The following is a 9,817-nucleotide window of genomic DNA, read 5'->3' on the forward strand; positions in this document are numbered from 1 at the left end:
AATTAAAAACTTATGTAGAAAAGGTCTCTGAATTAATTATAAAAGGAAAATTGAGACTTGGTCAACTAACAGAAATAGACCCAACAGAGATTTTAGTGCATTTTATTACTTATTAAATAAAAAAGTTATGGGAAGACAATGAACCATTGCAAAGAGCTTGTGCTATTTTTTTAAGTGAGATTAATAGTAATTATCCCAAAAGTGATAGAAACTTATAAAGAGAACTACTTGGATCCTTCCCCAAATTGTATAGGACACACCAATAACTGGAGCTGGTACATTCTATACTTATGCAAATAAATCAGGAATGGCAGGTTACAAATCAGATTTAAGTAAGGTGGGACAAAGCCATTTAATTCTGTCCAAGGGCTGGAGAGATGGCTCAGTGGTTAAGAGCATTGCCTGCTCTGCCAAAGGTCCTGAATTCAATTCCCAGCAACCACATGGTGGCTCACAACCATCTGTAATGAGGTCTGGTGCCCTCTCTGGCCTGCAGGCATACATGTAGGCAGATATTATATGCATAATAAAATGAATTTAAAAAATAATTCTGTCCAAAAGGCAGAGTTTTATGCTATTTTCATGGTACTAAGGAATTTTAAAGAAACTTTCAATATAGTTACTGATTTACAATATATAGAAAGAGTTGTCTTGCATATTGAAACTGCTGAATTTATACCAGATGATACAGAATTGATTTCATTATTTATACAGGTCCAAGATATAATCAAGAATAGGCTTTGTCCCATATACATAACACACATCCAATCCCATATGGGTCTGCCAGGTCCTCTACCCCAGAAATTGACTGATTATTGATTGGAAGTATACTGAAGGACTCAGAATTTCATAAGAAATGTCATGTCAATAGCAAAGGTTTAAAGAAAGAGTTTTATATTATGTGGCAACAAGCTAAGGAGAATATAAAGAGATGTCCTGCTTGCTCTTTCAATAACCAAATACCATTACCTGCAGGGAGTAACCCAAAGGGTACTCAAAGGAATGAAATCTAGCAGATGGATGTGTTCCACTTTACAGAATTTGGAAAATTAAAACATGTTCACCACACCATTGACACTTATCCAGGTGTATCTTGAGCTCAGAAAAGGTCGATTCAGTAATCACACCTTTAATAGAAGTTATGGCCATTGTGGGTATACCTACACAAATAAAGACAGACAATGGTGCAACATATGTGTCTAAGAAAATAAAACAGTTTTTTGCTTATTATAATATAAAGCATATTAAAGATATACCAAACAATCATACAGGTCAGGCAGTTATAGAAAGATCAAAACAAACTATAAAGGATGTGTTAAACAAACAGAAAGGAATGAAAAATATTTAGAAATAGATTGCATAATGCTTTATTAAACTTGAATTTTCTTAATGCTAATGAGAAAGGAACAATTGAGCAGAGAGACATTAGATAATAGGAAAGTCTTCTGAATTAAACCAGCTAATGCATTTCCAGGAAATGCTTCCTCAGGAAACCAGATGTGTGTGCTACGTTTTGGGGAAGGGGTTTTACTCTTGTTTCCACAGGAGAAGAGAAGCTATGGATACCATCAAAATTAATAAAGATTCGATTTGAAAAGGAGAAACATCTTGAGACAAAGAAAGGACAGTTCATGCCACAATTATACAGGTGGTAAGAAAACCTCATAAGAGCTGGAGCAGGGTTCTGTTCTTGTCTTTGCAGACAATACTCATTTTCAAAAAGTCAAAGATCATTTGGGTGCCTAAATAAGAAACAATAACTATCCAGAAAGGATCACTGAAAAAAGAGGAATATGACTTATGAGGACAGGTCATCTGCAGGGTACATATATATTAATATCTGCTACCCAGTAGAATTATAGACTCACTTACAAATCAAAACTGGCTTTGGAGTTGGACGATGGCTATCCCTCTTTAAATCCAAACATGTTAAAAGAAAAGTTGAGAATTTCTGTCTCATGTCAGGAGCCATCTGGTATGGGACAGAAAGAAGAAAGACTATAAGGACAAATTTTACTTTTCTCCATTTTTTCTCCTATTTTGCCTAACATTGTCCCCATGACAGCTGGAAGTAATTTTAGAAGACAATAGCCTTTCTCCCAACAAAGTTTGTCCTCAGGGTTAGGGACTTCAGTTAGGGGTTGATTATTACTGGTATAGGATTAGGGGTTAGGGTGAAAATTTTGTAGGCTCAGGGATCTCAAAAAAAGGTCATTGAAAAGGATAATAAATTAGTGTGAGCTTATTTACACTAATAATAATAATAGTAGTGAGTAATAGAGTTAATACTTGTGATTATTTATAGACAATTTACATTAGTATAGATTCTTGTATATTGATATAAATTCAAATTATATTTTGTTGAATACATGTATCTTTTGTTGAATACATGTCTATATGAATAATATTGAAGTTTTCCACAATGAACAACAAATTTTCCTGCAATAATCTCTGAAGTTTCCAGGAGGAAGATGGGGCCCCACAACAATGATTCCGCCTGGTTGATATCACGTCATGATGTTGATAGCACTATTTTTAGACCAGTTTTGGGTACTAACTGCTCAAGATGGTTTCAAATTGGTTAGCTGAAATGGTACACCATCTTACAACGTTCTGTCCAGAACTCCAAATAAAAACTTCAGAAAAACCTTGTAAACTACTCAGAGACTATTTGCAATTATACCTGACAGTAATCTTGAAACTTAACCATCATTTTACTTTCACAGGATTCTATAGAAAGAACATTGTCCCCATGACAGCTGGAAGTAATTTTAGAAGACAATAGCCTTTCTCCCAACAAAGTTTGTCCTCAGGGTTAGGGACTTCAGTTAGGGGTTGATTATTACTGGTATAGGATTAGGGGTTAGGGTGAAAATTTTGTAGGCTCAGGGATCTCAAAAAAAGGTCACACATTAATAAATTAGTGTGAGCTTATTTACACTAATAATAATAATAGTAGTGAGTAATAGAGTTAATACTTGTGATTATTTATAGACAATTTACATTAGTATAGATTCTTGTATATTGATATAAATTCAAATTATATTTGTTAAATTGAATATACTCCTGTTTCTGTTTACAATATTTGTATACCTATCAATGTTATTTTGTCAGATTATATGCATATATATTTCTACCTCTTTTTAAGACATTTTGTATGTTGATACAATTTTAGGATTATATTTATCATATTGCATAATACATTTCTACCTTTGATCAAGATGCTTATACATTGTTCACATTTGGAGGTCACTGTCCTCATTTACTGCACAGTTGTTTAAAGATTGTTAATATTCTAATATAAAGTCTTAGTCTTTGAGTTATACAGGAATTAAGTATTATAGGTCAATAGTCATCCATGTTTATCATACTTATAGTTAGACTAATCAGGTTCTTTAGATACATAGAGATTGTATTCTACGTAGATAGGTAATCTTCAACCACTTCAAAGAACTGTAGAACATAGCATTTAAATAATTTAGGGATTTGTTGACATAAGACACAATTGCTCCTGGCAGCACTGACCTATTCCTGAGAGAATGTTGAGCACCAAAGACACTCCACTTGGAGCTTGTTTTCTTGCAATACTGACCTTTGGACAAGGAACTGCCCATGCCTCAACCACTGACAAAATGCACAGTGTCTGGATTGAAAAAGCAGGATATAAGAAAAAAGACTGCCAAACCTTGCCAAGACAGACTAAAACAGTTTTGAAAATTTTCCTTCCTCTGAAAATGGTCTGTCAGTTACTCTAGGCCTTAGCCAAAGTTGGTTACTCTAATGTTGCAAATGAGACTTTGGGTGATTGCTCAGGTAGCCAGTTGTCTCAGTCATCTAATGCACATTTTGGAAGCTACTTGCTCACACTTCCTGTCTTCTCAAGTAGTATCTCCATTCTTAGGCCTTCTATGGGGTTGAAGACTAGATAGTTGTAGTTACTTTCCTCTTATGACTTGGCCAAGTCATTTCTAATATAAGACTTTGATTCATTAGGATAGAATAATTATTGAAACATTAAGCATATGTTTCTTTCTTGACATTGTTTATGCTGGTTGTAATTATAATTTTTATACTTATTATCTGTTCTTATTACATATAGTCTTCAGAGAGGAGGGGTCACTTTTTGGTGGGCTTTCTTGGAGGCGGAGTTTGTGCTGAGGCAACTCCCAGGGGAGGAGGCTCGGAATGGAGTTTTCTGCCCAGCATTCCAAAAATAGATGCCAGGGGCCGGGATGAAGCCCCCGACTAAATATTGACTTCTGTCATGCCCATTTTATTTTTATTAATCTTTCTTTTGTTTTTCTTTTCTATTCTTTTGTTTGTTTATTTAGTTTTGGGGACTGAACCCAAAGTCTCTCATAAACTAGGCCAATGTTCTGCCACTAAGCAACTCTCAGGCCTCTGTTAGCAATCAGCTTTGGGGCAAGCTGTCTAAATTATTCAGACTGAAGCTGATCTTCTGCTCATTGTCCCTGAACTGGGACTAAAGACTTCTGTGAGACCCACAGTCACCCTACTCTCAGATTAGACTAGCTACAGTTGGTTTATCAGTCACAAATAATTGCATCAGGAATCCAGATTTGTTTAATTATTGTCTTATTTTAATAATAATGATATTATCATCATTATCATAGACAGGGTGGCACTCTGTAGCCCTCCCTGGCTAATCTCAAACTCACATGGATTCATCTGCTTTTGCTTCCTGAGCGGTAGAATTAAAGGCCTGTGCCACCATGGCTTGATGCCTTAATTTTTTTAGTGTTCTATCCAAAACATACATTTTCAGCCTGATGTTTCTTCTTTTAATATTTGTTAGGATAGCAAATACAGTACTGCTGGAAGGTGGAGTGGGTTTTTAAATTGCTCCCACAACTTGCCACTTTGTAGCATTACACCTGTCTGAAAGCACTGTCTTTTCCTACTTCTCAGTGACCAGTTCCTATAAACAAGAGATTGTCCTAGGAATTCATGAATAGCTGGTGGGAAATCCAGAGTTCTGCATATTCATATTATTATTATTAATTTAGGTTTTAGTGTGAAGTGAACCAAGGGCTTCACATATAACTAGGCAAATGTTGTGCCACTAAACTAAAATCCCCAGCCAAGAACCCTACTTTCCAAATAAGCATCCTAAGGCCTTCCTGGCATTCCATCCCACCTGCCCCCTCACAACACTTGGGAAAACCATATCCCAGGATGCCCCACTCAGCTGGAAGAGTGCTCATCCTGATCTGTCAAGTTCACAGTCAAAGGAGTAAATGAGGAGCAAACAATATAACCAAGGTGACCTTGAGGACCCCTTGAGAGCCATCCTTGGTAGATTATTACAGTTCTAATCCATTGCATGCTCTTTTTGCAGTTCTGAACCTGGCTTCTGTTAGTGACCCATGGTGCTTTTTAAAATGAACTTTCTGCAGCGATGGGACGTGACAGGTGTGCCTGCAGACACATGGACTATGGCTACTGAGTACTTGAAATGTGGCTAGAGGCACTGAGGAACTGAATGTTTTAATAAAATGACTTTAACTTATTTAGATTGTTAACAGGTGGTTACCAGTGAGACTGGAAAGTTCAAAACACTAGAATCCTGCTGAGCTCAGCAAAATGGGAAAGACTTCCTGCTTGAGGCAGCTGGAGAGAAGTACCGGCAGCTGTGCCTGCCCTCCTGCTCCTTCTCAGAGTTGGGGCTCTGTCTGCGCAGGTCAGGGACCTGGGAACTTCTGTTCTTCTTAAATGGTTACTCCCTATCTATCTTTATGCTTGTCATTTTTCTTTGTGGGTGTGATTGCTGGCAAGTTACCCTTGCTTTAGTGGATGGTCTCACTCAAATTTACAAGTAAGCAGTACTAACTGGACCAAGGGTTATGAAGATGAAAAAAGACAAAAAGGCATAAAGGTGGAAGGGGCCATGCAGGGAAGTGAATGGGGGGAGTGAAAGTTAGGGTGGATATAATCAATATACTTTGTGTGAGCATATGAAATTGTCAGCAAGGCCAGGCTGTGGTGGCGCACGCCTTTAATGGCAGTACTCGGGAGACAGAGACAGGTGGGTTCGGGTCATCCTGGTCTACAAGAGCTGGTTCTAGGACAGCCAAGGCTGTTACACAGAGAAACCCTGTCTTGGGAAAAAAATGAGTTTGTCAATGTAGAATTAAAATGTTAAGGATGTAGCTAATTTGATAAGGTGCTTTCCATTCAAGCATCAGGACTTGAGAGAGAGAGAGAGGGAGAGAGAGAGAGGACTGGAGAGGAGGTGGGAGATCTGCCTCCCTCAGTGGAAGTGGGGGGAGGTTGGGAGTGGATGGAATTTGTCTCTTAAAGGGGCAGGGTGCCCAGGTGACAGACAAGACCAACAGTTTACAACATTGCCATCTTTTCTTATAATAAAAGGGCAGGGAGTTAGGCACAGCAGGTTGGAGGAACTGGGATGGCAGATTCTCAGTTCTGCTTCCTGTTTATTTGGGGCACTGAAGTCTTTCTTGGGGGCCTGAGATATCTGGGTGCTGGTCACATCCTGGGGTAGCTGGTCGTTTTACTCCTACCCAGGAATTGTGGTATGGAACTGTCCAGTGTCTCTTGTATCTGGCAAGATATTGGCAAAGCAGAGGACAAAGTTAAGTTTAGGGAGAAAAAAAAATTTAGGACCAGGGAATTGAGACTGGGGCTATCTGACCTGTTTAAGGTGGATCCTTCAATTCGGCTCCCTGGAACTCACAAGAATTTTTAAGTTTGTGAAAACATAAGTTTTAGACACATACATTGTATACACAGCAGCATATTCACGTCAGAATGATTGTGACAGATGTTTTTGCACAATGAAAAGTATCTTTAAGACTATGAAAGGCAGCTTGAAAGAGAAATTTGATAGCTTGTATTTGTCCTCACACCTTTATAACTTGCAGGTACACACTTTAATAACTTGAATTTGTATGTCTTAAAACACGTTTTATTTAGAACATATTAAGAAGTTAAACTAAAATTTGTTTGGTGAGGCTGTCCTTTTAAACTGACAAAACCTCTCAGTTGTCAAATTGCATCAGAGATCTTTGAGAAGGATAAAATTTTACTTAAGAAGTTATTAAAAAACAACAAAGAACTTACTTGGTTGTCTACCTAGAGCCTCTCTTCAGGGTTCTCCATGGTCATTGAGTGTTGCATTTACTTTTTGCTGTTTAGTGCAGGGTTTTAAAAGAGCCTGTGGATTAGGAAATCTGTAGGAAGTCAAACCTACCTTAGACTGAGCAGCTAGACTGTCAATTCCATTTGATTCTTTGTCCACATCTAAAGAGTTTCAGTTTAGATGAAAGGCAGTTCTTCCCAGTGGTTAGCACCTTCACTTGATGAAGTGAATTGCAGATAGATGTTGTTCTGTGCCCACATGTCTTCTGTCTTCTTTGGAGGATATAGAGTGCTGCTGCTAGGAGCCAACCTGTCTCTCTGTTATGAAAAGTCTCTTAACAATTAAACATTTAAATGCCATATTCCCCAGATCTCTGAGCATCCGAGGGCTGTTTATCGGGTATAGATAAGCGATGACTTCAGCATAGGATCTGCCTGGAGAGCTGGATCCAAGCTTGACTGTGCTGGCTCTCAATTTAACAGGTGAGATTTACACTTGCGAAAGACAAAGAAGAAAAACTGTTTGCAATGGAAGCTTAGCGGTAAATCTGACAATGGTGGAGAACAGCTTAATATATTTTAAAGCAGGGTTGGATTATATATAGTATTTTTGTAAGAGACTGTGGGTTCCACCCAAATCTGCGGTTCCCTCCTCCCGGCTCGGATTGCGAGCCTTCCGTACCTCGCCACGAGCTTGGGGCAAGGGTCTAGGGGTTAAACAGACACACACACACACACACACACACACACACACACACACACACACACACACACACACACACACACACAGAGATCTGGGTCATTTGCCAAAAGGTAAATGCCAAATTTATTTAGTTTCCGCCAGGTTAAATACTCTTTTCCCCAGAAGAGCAAACTCCCTCCCAGCCAGGTGTGAGAAAACAGCCCGACCAGCCTGGCGCCCCTGAGAAATTCCTCCGCAGGCAGGGGGTGCTAGCAAGAGCGTAGTGACAGACAGGATAGGTTTAGGTGCTGTGGGAACCCTTCTTTGCAGGTGGGAAATTACCATATCAAAGATAAAACGAGGCTCAAGACTAATCCACGGGCTGGTAGAACGGGCACAGGAGCTAGCAGGAAGCTTGGCTGGTAGGCAAAAAACAGTCCTTGCATCTTGCGTTTTGTGCCTCAGGGAGCAGGGGAAAAGCCTGGGATCCAACAGAGAGTTAAAAGTCACGTAGCTAGCTAGGGGCAGGACCTCACGTGGAGAACCTGCTGCCGGCACTCTTTGGCTAGGGGTGGTGCCTCACTAGTCTCTGGCTCCTCCCTTTGTTAAACTCAAGAAAATAGCGGAAGCCATGGTTGTCCTTGTGGTATAGCTCTTCACATTTAACTGTCTGCTGGCAGAAGTTAGAATGTCAGCCTGTTTTTCATGGGTGAGTCAGAAAATGAGTGACTGGCTCAGGCCATTATCCATTCGTCCACAAGATAACAGGGGCCGAGAAAGGTCAGTCATCCTCAGATCTGAGTGGCCCTGGGACTGAAAAATGAATGTACCACTCAGTGAGCACAGCGCTAGGCGAGAACCTGTGAAAGGCAGTCGCCAAGAGGCACTAGGCCGAAAGGGAACAGCATCCCGAAAAGGTAGATCCGAAGGCACCGCTTGGTGAGTGCAGTGCTAGGGCAGAGCCTGAGAACCTTGCTCAGGGGAAATGTCAGAGGTGATCTTACCAATTGTCCCAGCAGACTGATGGAAAGTTGGGAATTGGGCTGGTAGAAGGTCCAGGTTTAGGATTTTCGCCCACAGTGCAGCAGTGGCAGAAACGGGGCTCCATGAATGGAAGAGAGACAGATTCCACCACATCAATGGGAGGCAGCGTGGGCTGGGACAGTGGGACTGGCTGCCCGTTAAGCCACCAAGCCGGGAGCTGGACCCGAGCCAGTGAGATGGAGCAGGGCCTGGCAGCAGCGCAACAGTTTAGCATGGGTGTGATTACCTGCCGGGATCAAAGAGCAGATAGAAAAACAGAAAAAGTAGGCTGCATTTTCAACTAATAATCACTGGCAGAATGTAAGCTGATAATAGTCAGCTATGTAGCTTGATATCTGAGGGTGGGGGGAGTTGGCACAGTCTCCATGAGTAAGGCAAGAAGATTCAGAGACAGAACGCCTGCATCCCAGAAGTTCAGCATGGACCATGACTCAAGCTGAACTTTGGTCATCACTCAAAGTCCAGGAGCCGTGAGAACAGGTAGGCACAAACTGAACCCCTATGTCTTCATGTGGAGTCGGAGGCCCAAGCAAGGAGCTTTAATAAGCTCAATGGACAAGTGGTTGACTAGTACCTGGCCGGTTTTACATTTTATGATTGCACACTCAACGAGGCATGGCCAGATGTGTGGGAGGAATCTACCATTTGAGGTTGGGTGTAGAATTCCAGTGATTTTAAGTTGGAAAAGTGATCATATAGAAGATTACAGGATTCCCAGCAGCCCTCAGCTGCAAGGGATAGCCTGCCGAGCTCACAGCGCCAGTGTTATCATTCAAAACGCTGGGTAACCCAGTCCCATGACGGCAGCAGCAGGTCACCTGAGGCCTCAGCAGGATAGAGAGAGAGAGAGAGAGAGAGAGAGAGAGAGAGAGAGAGAGAGATACACCATGCAGAGAGAGCTGGAGTATAGAACTTATTTTAGAGGTTCACCTCTAACGCCAGAATCAGGGGGTGTTACAGGAAGCCCACCAG

General features: G+C 40.7%; 1 long non-coding RNA gene across 1 annotated transcript; it reads right to left on the minus strand.

Moving 5' to 3' along the window:
* Window positions 1-1,466: 1,466 nt before the first annotated feature.
* On the minus strand, window positions 1,467-8,580 carry LOC146892811 (uncharacterized). Its single transcript, XR_015003476.2, has 3 exons — window positions 8,144-8,580; window positions 7,232-7,614; window positions 1,467-1,972 (listed from the first exon to the last, which is right to left on the minus strand). It is a non-coding gene; the product is annotated as an uncharacterized LOC146892811 (long non-coding RNA).
* Window positions 8,581-9,817: the final 1,237 nt, after the last annotated feature.

Source organism: Myodes glareolus, chromosome 9 (genome assembly GCF_982192425.1).
Source record: "Myodes glareolus chromosome 9, mMyoGla1.1, whole genome shotgun sequence".
In the NCBI taxonomy this organism is placed as follows: domain Eukaryota; kingdom Metazoa; phylum Chordata; class Mammalia; order Rodentia; family Cricetidae; genus Myodes; species Myodes glareolus.